The sequence below is a fragment of the Magnolia sinica genome, chromosome 9 (genome assembly GCF_029962835.1).
Source record: "Magnolia sinica isolate HGM2019 chromosome 9, MsV1, whole genome shotgun sequence".
NCBI classification, from domain to species: Eukaryota; Viridiplantae; Streptophyta; class Magnoliopsida; order Magnoliales; family Magnoliaceae; genus Magnolia; species Magnolia sinica.
The window spans coordinates 21,267,933-21,277,713 of NC_080581.1; positions in this window are offsets into that span (position 1 = coordinate 21,267,933).

Sequence of the window (9,781 nt, forward strand, 5' to 3'; positions counted from 1 at the left end):
ATCCCGCGATCCTTCCTGTCGAATTTCGGTAACCTGTGACGTATTATTGACGTTGCGATCGACCCTAAGTCGTATGCTGTACATTTGAGTCAGCTTAAATCAAGACTTGTACCTTTGCGACCGCACCGTCGTCGCGGTTCTAACGCCGCATCTCTCGCACCAATCCGATACCCTGGCAGGAAGATGTGAGCCGGCGTTTATTTCGAAGAAAACGCCGCGCGTTTGCAATCCCAAGAGAATCTCTACAATATGTCAAATCAATCCCATCAATCAATCCCATCCATCACCTCATGTCAAGTACAAGCAACCCATGCTTTCTCTCTCCAAAGTCAACCTTTTCTCACCCTCTCTCTTACACACCCATGCTAGTCAAGTACACATCACCCCACCCATCACTCACATCCATCACTCTCTCTCTTTACATCCCATCTCTCCCTCTCTCTTTCTCATTTCTCAACTCAATTCCAAGCAACCTAAGAGAGCTCTCACGTCCAAGCTTCTCCATGTGAGAGAGTGCTTGTGTGTGGCCCACTTTCCCATCCCAAACCCTCCATCCTAGCCTTTCATTCCCCATCTTCCACCGTTAAAGTGAAGCTTAAGGAGATCGACTTTCCATCGGACCGAGAAGATCGACCGGTGGGTGCTTCTATAGGCTAGATTTTTATGTTCTTATGATGGGCCAAGTGAGGCCTACCGATTAATGGTGTGGATCTCACTTTGGACCCTTGATGTGGCTAATGGCCCACCTTGATGCTTAAGATCATTCCATGATGGGGCCATTCTCCATGGACCCCATCATGATGTTTATTTTCTTACATGAATATGGTCATCTAGACCTTCTAGTTTGGTAGAGAAAGGATCTCCACCGTTGATTTTCAATTTGGTGGGCCCATATGCAATGGGACCCACTTGATGTATGATTGGATGCTTGAACGGAGGGCCCATAGTGCCGGGGTCCCTCCATCACACGTGTATATATCTCTCTCTCTCTCCCTCCCTTTCCTTTATTCTTCTTTTCTTGTGATGTTGGTGTGATTGTGTGGCCCGCCCGAATAGACCCCACCATGAGGCTTGTATTTTATGCTAAACCATCTATAGGTGGGACCCACCTTATATGTATTATATCCACAACACTCATCAATTGGTGGCCCACTTAAATAGGGCCCACCTTTTGCATGTGAGAGGCCCACCGTCCAGCGTCAGGGACGCTGGACGTCCATGTGAAAACACAAATATAAGCTTGGTTCCCAAGCTTCTTGGTGGCCAACTCATATAGGCCTCATCTTGATGTATGCTTCAAATCCAAGTCGTCCATCTCATTCTTCAGATTATTTTAGGCGTTGAGCCGAAAAATGGGACTGATCTAACTTTCTAGCGGGCCACACCCTTGAAAATAGTAATTCCTACCGTTGAAACTCACTTTAATTTTTCTACATGCCCAAAAATGCCCAATATTGGACTTGATGGATTTGTTATACATGGTAGAATCCATCGGAGGACCCGGATTCAGCAGATGTGGGCCCTACCTCTGAAAAACCACAACATGTAGGGTTTTCAAAAAAAAAAAAAAAAAAAAAAATCAAACAGCAGCGTTGCTGCTGCCACTGGTGTCAGACGCTGACACCGCCTGGCGCGGGCGAGCGGACAGCAGGGTCCCACGGCTCCAGCCGTGGGCCCCACCTTGATGTTTATATGTCATCTAAGCCGTCCATATGGTGGGCCATTAGGGCGGGGAGCCCCCCTCCAAATTTCAGCTTCTTCCAAGACTCAAGTGGCCCACATCATGGGAAACAATGCGATTGAACGTCTGCCCTTTGAAGACTTTATCCGGGCCACAAAAGTTTTGGATCAATCTGAAATTTGTTTTTCCTCTTCGTCCAGGTCCATGTGACTACATGGACAGATTGGATGGGGAACAAACATTACGGTGGGCCCCACGTGGGACCCACAATGATGCATATATTTTATTCATACCGTCCACTGCCAGGCAGTGGACGGTTGGAGCACACAGGTGGTGTAGGCGGACGGTGGGACCTCTTCATGTGTTTTATTCTCACTGTCCCATGACAGTGGGGTCCATCTTGATGCATGTGCTGCATCCAAGCTGCCCAATCACTTTAGAAGCCTATTTTAAGGCTTGAGACTAAAAATAAGATAGACCTGCAGTTCAAATGGACCCCACCCTGGCATATGTTTGGGGCCCATCTTGATTTACTTATGGCCGTCCATTAAGGCTCACCTTGTTATATATCTAGGGCCCATATGATTAGGCCCATTTGGTATGCATAAGGGCCCTATGATTAGGCCCATTTGGTATGCATAAGGCCCCATATGATTAGACCCATTTGGCATGCATAAAGGCCCATGGGGTATGGCCCATTGCAACGTACATAAGGCCCGTTGGTGGGGGCCCATTAATGCGGCCCATTTGATGAATGTAAGGCCCTTGTGATACGGCCCATTTGATGTGTCTAAGGCCCATGGGTCGAGGCCCAATGGGATGTCCTTAGGGTCCATTGCAATGTGTGATTCCATATGGTTTGTGTAATGGTATTTTATGGCGAGCCATGCCTTGGGAGCGATGTTGGTTTGACGTCCACATTATAAATACAATGTTGGTTAAATGTCCGCATTGTAACTCTCCTTAAGGCCCATTGATAGGCCCATACTTGTTGATAGTTCCTTACTTTATAACATGCTTAGTATAGCTCCATGATACATGCCCATATGCATCATATGTATGCTTGATATGAGGAATGCTTGATCATAGCATAAGCCGTTGGGCTGAGACATTTACGGGACTCCTTATGAGACGGAGTGCCCCCACATGAGTGCGTGGTACGCACAGGATTACTGCATGATTTGACGATTTGACTCATGCATTTCGCATTGTGTGACTTGATCACTGCTTGCATGCCCTAGCGACATCAGGGTCATGGCTCCACAGACACATCGTGGATGGCCGTATCGGATACCGGAAATATTGGCTCTAGCATTATGGGCACTTAGGATGTCCTTGGGTGAAAGTCCCAGAACCTTTTTGGTACCAGGAGATGCTCCAACGTCTAGACCAAGTGGATACACGAGCGCCCGAGTGCCGAATACCAGTAAGCCGCGTCTCCCACTGTATCGTGGTCGGTTGGAAGGGGGTGTGGCCTTATCCGCCCGAGTGAGGGGGCTATAAGCTAGGCTGAGTTTGACCAGCTCGCAAATGAGTCCGCTATCGACGAGCCGGGTAGATATTGGCAGACTACTGGTCAGGCGGATAGTGTGGTCTCTTCCACTTGCTTGACTGTGCAGCTAGGGAGGAGGCAGTCAGTGTGAGGTGTATTAGACCCCGGTGATATCCAGAGAGGAACTGTACTGATATGTGTACTTGATGAGGACTGACATGCTTGCTTTACATCTCGCATATGACATTTGGCTACATAGGCCTCGCATCGTATGGCCTTGGTATGGCCGATAGCATTCATGTCTTGCATCATATAGCGTTGGTACAGCTGATAGCATTCATGGACTTATCGCATATTTCTGCATTACTCTGATATTGTACACTTGGCGCTGGCCTTGCACACACACTTACACCACCCTCTAAGCTTTTGTAAGCTTATGCACGACCGTTGCGTGCAGGTGATGTTGGATCGTAGCAGCGCTGAGGCAGGAGTGCACATCAGTTTAGTTTGGAGCCTTTTGATCACCTTGTATTTCCCTTTCTGCATTGTACTTAAAGTTTTTGATATAGTGGATATGTGGTGATGTTTTTTTGTGACTTGGTTATACCCCATTATAAAAAAATCATACTGAAAATCCTCCTTATAGGATCTCAAGATTGAAATTTGGCATATGAGTGCTAGGAGTTGAGAATAGGGCACTGCGGAGGTTGTCGGCACCAGATTCGGCGATCGGGAATTTTGTGAGCCCATTTTCTAATTTTGGGGCATGACAGAAGTTGGTATCAGAGCATAACTTGGGAATACTCGAAGATCACATCACATATCTACTATGATATTAGAATGAATAGGTTCCAAGTCGGAATAACTTCACGATTTTTCGACTTAGACCCTTAACCTTCATGCCTTCGAGAATTCTCAAGGTGATAGACCCTTGTTCCTTCTGTAGGACAAATGGCTAGAAGATCGACCCAAACGAATCCCCCTCCTCCACTGCGACTCCCGCTCCTCCACCAGCTGTTGCTCCCGCTCTACCACCGGTGACTCCCGTCCACCACCGGATATTCTTGATTTTCAGCTGAGGATGCCACTCCTTTACACGAGGCCAGTGCGGATCCGGTACTTGTGAGTGCCACCTAGGTGCAGTAGATGCTTTAGGCGATGACCGCTATTCTTCAGGGGCAGAGTAGGCATCCCACTGTTACACCAGCCAAGGCCGAGCAGGAGCGTGCGAGCGCCCTTCTCAAGGACTTCCGACAGCACGATCCTCCGCGTTTTAGGGGCGAGCCTGACCCTACTGCAGTAGAGATATGGTGCTCCGAGGTGGAGAAGATATTTGACACCATGAGATGTACGACCCAGCAGCGAGTCCCATTAGCTGTATTCCTTCTCCAGGGTGAGGCTCAGCATTGGTGGGCATCTATAGCCCGATCGGTAGCGGCCAATTTTGTGTGAACCTGGGAGGACTTTGTGGACCGGTTTGACCGGAAGTTCTTTCCCGAGCATGTGCGACAGCAGCGCGCATTAGAGTTTGAGACTCTGGTCCAGGAGGACATGACTGTGTCCCAGTATGAGGCACATTTCGTCGCACTATCGAGATTTGTGACGTACCTTATTGATGATGAGAGGCGGAAGGCCCGCCGTTTTGAGAACGGTTTGCGTCCTGCCCTCAGAAGTCGTGTGATTGGACACATGCTTGACTTTTGAGCGGATTGTGGAGAGGGCCCGGTTATGAGTCGGATTGGGCGGTTTGCGAGAGCCCGTGACCGGAGGAGATCATAAGAGGAAGGCGCCCTCTGGTAGTTCCCAGCGATAGCAACATCATTCACAGCAGCAACACACGACCCGTCCAGCACCAGCAGTACCCCCAACACCACCTTCGGGACCATTTACCGTACTTGCTTTGGGTGCGGTAGGGCCGGGACATCGCGTGCGGGGTAAGGCCAACGGTGCAGGCCAGGACACCGCAGACCCCATCGCAGCAGCACAGCGGCGGCGGCCCACATCACCGGCCTCGGGGCCTCCCCACAGCGAGGCGAGATCGAGCCGCCACGGCGGCAGTGCTCGGCATCGCGAGAGACCTCGAGAGGACTGCACCTCCCAGCGAGCTCGGGGTAGATTTTATGCGCGCCGGACCCTCGATCATCGGGAGGGGTCGTCGAGGGTACTCTCCTGTTTTCGCATGCATTGCACGTGTATTATTTGACTCGGTGCATCTCATTCCTTTGTGGCCGGATTTTTGTCGATCGACCGGTTTGCCGATGTACTCGTGAGGGTTTGTCGATGTCGACGCCCTTAGGGAAGACTGCAATATTAGACCGATTTTGCTCGTCTTGCCCGTTCGATTGGGGATATCTTTTTGCTGCGGACCTATTCGTATTGCCGATGTCCGATTTTGATGTTATCTTGGGCATGGATTGGCTCGCCGAGTATCATGCCGTATTGGTCGCTGCGAGGTCGATCACGTTTTATATACCGGCGTGCGAGTTCCGGTTGTTGCGAGCCCGAGGAGAGCCGCTTTCTTATGCATTATCGTGTGCGTTGAGGAACCAGCTTTGAGTATCGAGCAATGCCGGTTGTTTGTGGTTTTCCCGATGTATTTCGGAGATTCCGGGGTTACCACCTCGTCGGCGATTCAGATTGATCTTGTGCTTGGTAATGCGCCTATTTCAAAGGCCCCGTATCGTATGGCACCGTTGGAGTTACGGAAACTATAAGCAGTTGGACGAATTGCGCGAGTTAGGCTTTATCCGTCCGAGCGGTTCACCGTGGGCACCAGTCCTCTTCGTGAAGAAGAAGGATGGCTCGTTGAGGCTTTGCATAGATTACCACGAGCTCAACAAGGTCACAATCAAGAATAAGTACCCGCTTGAGGATCGATGATTTGTTTGATCACGCAGGAGGCGCAGTTCTTTTCGAAGATAGACTTGCGGTCCGGTTATCATCGAGTTCGGGTTCGAGATGAGAATATCCCGAAGACAACCTTTAGGACTCGCTATGGTCATTTTGAGTTCAGTCATGTCCTTGACGACCAATGCGCCCGGATGTTCATGCGATTGATGAACGAGGTCTTCCGTCCGTATCTCGACCAGTTTGTTATGATGTTCATCGACGACATTCTGATCTATTCGAGGACCCGTGAGGAGCATGAGCGGCATCTGGAGATTACATTGCAGACCCTCCGTGCACACCAGCTTTACGTGAAGCTGGAGAAGTGCGAGTTCTGGCCGGAGGAGGTAAAGTTCCTCGGTCATGTAGTGACGAAGTAGGGTATCGCCGTGGACTCCTCGAAGATTGATGCCGTGCGTCAGTGGGGCCAGCCCACGAACGCATCCGAGATCCGTAGTTTTCTTGGTTTAGCGGGCTACTACCGACGTTTTATTGAGGGATTCTCTCGCATTGCAGCCCCGTTGACCAGGTTGACCCGGAAGGGTGCCGAGTTCGTGTGGAGCGATGCTTGTGAGCAGGCATTTATGGAGCTGAAGGACCGTCTCACGTCTGCTCCTGTCCTCACTCTTCCCTCTGGGAGTGATGGATTTGTTGTATTTACCGATGCCTCGCGAGTTGGTTTGGGTGCTGTCCTGATGCAGCACGGGAAACCGGTGGCTTATGCGTCTCGTCAGCTCAAGGTCCATGAGCTGAACTACCCTACGCATGATTTGGAGCTGGCAGCAGTGGTCTTCGCACTGAAGGTGTGGAGACACTATCTTTATGGGGTGAGGTTCGAGCTCTTCTCCGACCACAAGAGCTTGAAGTATTTGTTCTCTCAGTCCGAGCTGAACATGAGGCAGAGGCGTTGGATGGAGCTCCTGAAGGACTGATTTTGATCTCCAGTACCACCCAGGCAAGGCGAACGTGGTGGCGGATGCTCTCAGCCGTCAGCCACGAGGCCTAGTGGCGCACATGATGATTCAGGAGTGGAGGATGCTCGAGGATATAACAGAGTACGACTTCGAGTTTGGTCTACAGTCTTCTATCGTTCAGCTATCGAGCCTGTTGATTCAACTCTCTCTTGTCGCAAGAGTGATCGAGGCTTAGCAGACAGACGAGTCATTACAGGATTATCGAGCAGAGGCAGCATCTGGTCGGAGTGGCAGATTGGTTACGATGGTGGACTTCGCTCAGAGGTCGGTTATGTGTCCTGGATATTCTGAGTTACGCCGAGATCTTATGCCGAGGCACATCGATCGTGATTCTCTATCCACCACTGGCTCGACGAAGATGTATCGCGATATGAGGCGTCGGTATTTTTGGGCGGGGATGAAGCACCAGATAGCCAGTTTTGTGGCCGAGTATGACACATGCCGGCGTGTCAAGGCCGATCATCAGAGACCCCCTGGTCTATTGCAGCCATTGAGCGTCCCGATGTGGAAGTGGGAGCACATATCTACCGATTTTGTCATGGGTTTGCCGAGGACTCAGCGTGGTCATGACGCTATCTGGGTTGTCGTGGACCGTCTGACGAAGTCGGCACACTTTCTTGCAATTCGTGAGACTTGGCATACGGACCGGCTCGCCAAGATGTTTGTTGATGAGATCGTGAGACTACACGGTGTTCCTGTCTCGATCGTTTCAGACCGAGACCCGAGGTTCACATCTCAGTTTTGGAGGAGATTTCAGAGAGCGATGGGAACTAATTTGTAGCTCAGCACCGTGTATCATCCGCAGACCGATGGCCAGACCGAGAGGGTCAACCAGATCCTTGAGGATATGCTTCGGGCCTGCGCAATTGATTTCTCGGGTAGTTGGGACGAGCACCTGCGATTGGCTGAGTTCGCGTACAACAACAGCTATCAGGCGACCATTGGCATGGCTCCTTTTGAGGCATTATATGGCAGACCGTGCAGATCTCCGAGTTGTTGGACCGAGGTTGGAGAGCGGCGTCTCTTAGGTCCTGAGCTTGTGTTGCAGACATCAGAGGTTATCGACATCATTAGGCAGAGGATGCGCACAGCTTAGAGCCGGCAGAAGAGTTTTGCTGACCGTCGGCGTCGTCCCTTGGAGTTTACCGTTGGGGACCATGTGTATCTCAAGGTCTCACCCATGAAGGGTGTGGTTCGTTTTGGAGCGAAGAGCAAGCTTACCCCGAGATTTATAGGGCCTTTCGAGATCACCGGGCGCATCGGCGCCGTGGCCTATCGGCTTGCCTTGCCATCTCAGTTGTCTGGCGTCCACAACGTTTTCCACGTCTCTATGTTGAGGAAGTGTGGGTCAGACATCGTGCCTGTTATTGATTGGCAGCCGTTGGAGGTTCGTGAGGACGCTTCTTACATTGAGCAGCCAGTTCGTATCCTCGATCGGAAGGAGCAGGTCCTGCGGACCAAGGTCATTCCCCTGGTGAAAGTGCAGTGGAGCCATCATAGTGTGGATGAGGCGTCTTGGGAGCGCGAGGCGGAGATTCGAGAGCGTTATCCCCATCTTTTCGATGTTTGATTGTATGATGTATGTGTTTTGATTATATATGATGTTATATTTCCTATTCTCTTATGAGTTATGTTGAGTTGTGATGGTAGTGCAAATTTCGAGGACGAAATTTCTTATTAGGTGGGGAGAGCTGTAAGACCCGTATCCTAGTCCGTTCTGTTCCGTCGAATCCCGCGATCCTTCCTGTCGAATTTCGACAACCTGTGACGTATTATTGACGTTGCGATCGACCCTAAGTCGTATGCTGTACATTTGAGTCGGCTTAAATCAAGACTTGTACCTTTGCGACCGCACCGTCGTCGCGGTTCTAACGCCGCATCTCTCGCACCAATCCGATACCCTGGCAGGAAGATGTGAGCCGGCGTTTATTTCGAAGAAAACGCCGCGCGTTTGCAATCCCAAGAGAATCTCTACAATATGTCAAATCAATCCCATCAATCAATCCCATCCATCACCTCATGTCAAGTACAAGCAACCCATGCTTTCTCTCTCCAAAGTCAACCTTTTCTCACCCTCTCTCTTACACACCCATGCTAGTCAAGTACACATCACCCCACCCATCACTCACATCCATCACTCTCTCTCTTTACATCCCATCTCTCCCTCTCTCTTTCTCATTTCTCAACTCAATTCCAAGCAACCTAAGAGAGCTCTCACGTCCAAGCTTCTCCATGTGAGAGAGTGCTTGTGTGTGGCCCACTTTCCCATCCCAAACCCTCCATCCTAGCCTTTCATTCCCCATCTTCCACCGTTAAAGTGAAGCTTAAGGAGATGACTTTCCATTGGACCGAGAAGATCGACCGGTGGGTGCTTCTATAGGCTAGATTTTTATGTTCTTATGATGGGCCAAGTGAGGCCTACCGATTAATGGTGTGGATCTCACTTTGGACCCTTGATGTGGCTAATGGCCCACCTTGATGCTTAAGATCATTCCATGATGGGGCCATTCTCCATGGACCCCATCATGATGTTTATTTTCTTACATGAATATGGTCATCTAGACCTTCTAGTTTGGTAGAGAAAGGATCTCCACCGTTGATTTTCAATTTGGTGGGCCCATATGCAATGGGACCCACTTGATGTATGATTGGATGCTTGAACGGAGGGCCCATAGTGCCGGGGTCCCTCCATCACACGTGTATATATCTCTCTCTCTCTCCCTCCCTTTCCTTTATTCTTCTTTTCTT